The sequence below is a fragment of the Musa acuminata genome, unplaced genomic scaffold, assembly GCF_036884655.1.
Source record: "Musa acuminata AAA Group cultivar baxijiao unplaced genomic scaffold, Cavendish_Baxijiao_AAA HiC_scaffold_137, whole genome shotgun sequence".
Taxonomy (NCBI): domain Eukaryota; kingdom Viridiplantae; phylum Streptophyta; class Magnoliopsida; order Zingiberales; family Musaceae; genus Musa; species Musa acuminata.
Genome location: NW_027020415.1, coordinates 45001 through 47500, shown reverse-complemented (window position 1 = coordinate 47500; position 2500 = coordinate 45001).

Sequence of the window (2500 nt, the reverse complement as noted above, 5' to 3'; positions counted from 1 at the left end):
GACCGTCTTGAGCGGAGCAAAATGTCAGCCATCTCAGCACCCTGGAACCCCCCGGGTGGCACAGGGCTGGATGGGGCTTTCGTATAGCAGGGAAGGTGCTGCCTCTCGCTTCGCTCGCTGTCCGCCGCTCGCCGCTCGCTTGCCCAGCCAAAAATGGCCAGTTTTGGCCCGTTTTTGGGCCGTTTTGGCCAGTTTTTGGCCTGTTTTTGCGTTGCGCGGTGACCGTCTTGAGCGGAGCAAAATGTCAGCCATCTCAGCACCCTGGAACCCCCCGGGTGGCACAGGGCTGGATGGGGCTTTCGTATAGCAGGGACGGTGCTGCCTCTCGCTTCGCTCGCTGTCCGCCGCTCGCCGCTCCCTCGCGCAGCCAAAAATGGCCAGTTTTGTCCCGTTTTTGGGCCGTTTTGGCCAGTTTTTGGCCTGTTCTTGCGTCGCGCGGTGACCGTCGTGAGCGGAGCAAAATGTCAGCCATCTCAGCACCCTGGAACCCCCCGGGTGGCACAGGGCTGGATGGGGCTTTCGTATAGCAGGGACGGTGCTGCCTCTCGCTTCGCTCGCTGTCCGCCGCTCGCCGCTCGCTCGCGCAGCCAAAAATGGCCAGTTTTGGCCCGATTTTGGGCCGTTTTGGCCAGTTTTTGGCCTGTTCTTGCGTCGCGCGGTGACCGTCGTGAGCGGAGCAAAATGTCAGCCATCTCAGCACCCTGGAACCCCCCGGGTGGCACAGGGCTGGATGGGGCTTTCGTATAGCAGGGACGGTGCTGCCTCTCGCTTCGCTCGCTGTTCGCCGCTCGCCGCTCGCTCGCGCAGCCAAAAATGGCCAGTTTTGGCCCGTTTTGGCCAGTTTTTGGCCTGTTTTTGCGTTGCGCGGTGACCATCTTGAGCGGAGCAAAATGTCAGCCATCTCAGCACCCTGGAACCCCCCGGGTGGCACAGGGCTGGATGGGGCTTTCGTATAGCAGGGACGGTGATGCCTCTCGCTTCGCTCGCTGTCCGCCGCTCGCTGCTCGCTCGCGCAGCCAAAAATGGCCAGTTTTGGCCCGTTTTTGGGCCGTTTTGGCCTGTTTTTGGGCTGTTCTTGCGTCGCGCGGTGACCGTCGTGAGCGGAGCAAAATGTCAGCCATCTCAGCACCCTGGAACCCCCCGGGTGGCACAGGGCTGGATGGGGCTTTCGTATAGCAGGGACGGTGCTGCCTCTCGCTTCGCTCGCTGTCCGCCGCTCGCCGCTCGCTCGCGCAGCCAAAAATGGCCAGTTTTGTCCCGTTTTTGGGCCGTTTTGGCCTGTTTTTGGGCTGTTCTTGCGTCGCGCGGTGACCGTCGTGAGCGGAGCAAAATGTCAGCCATCTCAGCACCCTGGAACCCCCCGGGTGGCACAGGGCTGGATGGGGCTTTCGTATAGCAGGGACGGTGCTGCCTCTCGCTTCGCTCGCTGTCCGCCGCTCGCCGCTCGCTCGCGCAGCCAAAAATGGCCAGTTTTGGCCCGTTTTTGGGCCGTTTTGGCCAGTTTTTGGCCTGTTCTTGCGTCGCGCGGTGACCGTCGTGAGCGGAGCAAAATGTCAGCCATCTCAGCACCCTGGAACCCCCCGGGTGGCACAGGGCTGGATGGGGCTTTCGTATAGCAGGGACGGTGCTGCCTCTCGCTTCGCTCGCTGTTCGCCGCTCGCCGCTCGCTCGCGCAGCCAAAAATGGCCAGTTTTGGCCCGTTTTGGCCAGTTTTTGGCCTGTTTTTGCGTTGCGCGGTGACCATCTTGAGCGGAGCAAAATGTCAGCCATCTCAGCACCCTGGAACCCCCCGGGTGGCACAGGGCTGGATGGGGCTTTCGTATAGCAGGGACGGTGATGCCTCTCGCTTCGCTCGCTGTCCGCCGCTCGCTGCTCGCTCGCGCAGCCAAAAATGGCCAGTTTTGGCCCGTTTTTGGGCCGTTTTGGCCTGTTTTTGGCCTGTTCTTGCGTCGCGCGGTGACCGTCGTGAGCGGAGCAAAATGTCAGCCATCTCAGCACCCTGGAACCCCCCGGGTGGCACAGGGCTGGATGGGGCTTTCGTATAGCAGGGACGGTGCTGCCTCTCGCTTAGCTCGCTGTCCGCCGCTCGCCGCTCGCTCGCGCAGCCAAAAATGGCCAGTTTTGTCCCGTTTTTGGGCCGTTTTGGCCTGTTTTTGGGCTGTTCTTGCGTCGCGCGGTGACCGTCGTGAGCGGAGCAAAATGTCAGCCATCTCAGCACCCTGGAACCCCCCGGGTGGCACAGGGCTGGATGGGGCTTTCGTATAGCAGGGATGGTGCTGCCTCTCGCTTCGCTCGTTGTCCGCCGCTCGCCGCTCGCTCGCGCAGCCAAAAATGGCCAGTTTTGGCCCGTTTTTGGGCCGTTTTGGCCAGTTTTTGGCCTGTTCTTGCGTCGCGCGGTGACCGTCGTGAGCGGAGCAAAATGTCAGCCATCTCAGCACCCTGGAACCCCCCGGGTGGCACAGGGCTGGATGGGGCTTTCGTATAGCAGGGACGGTGCTGC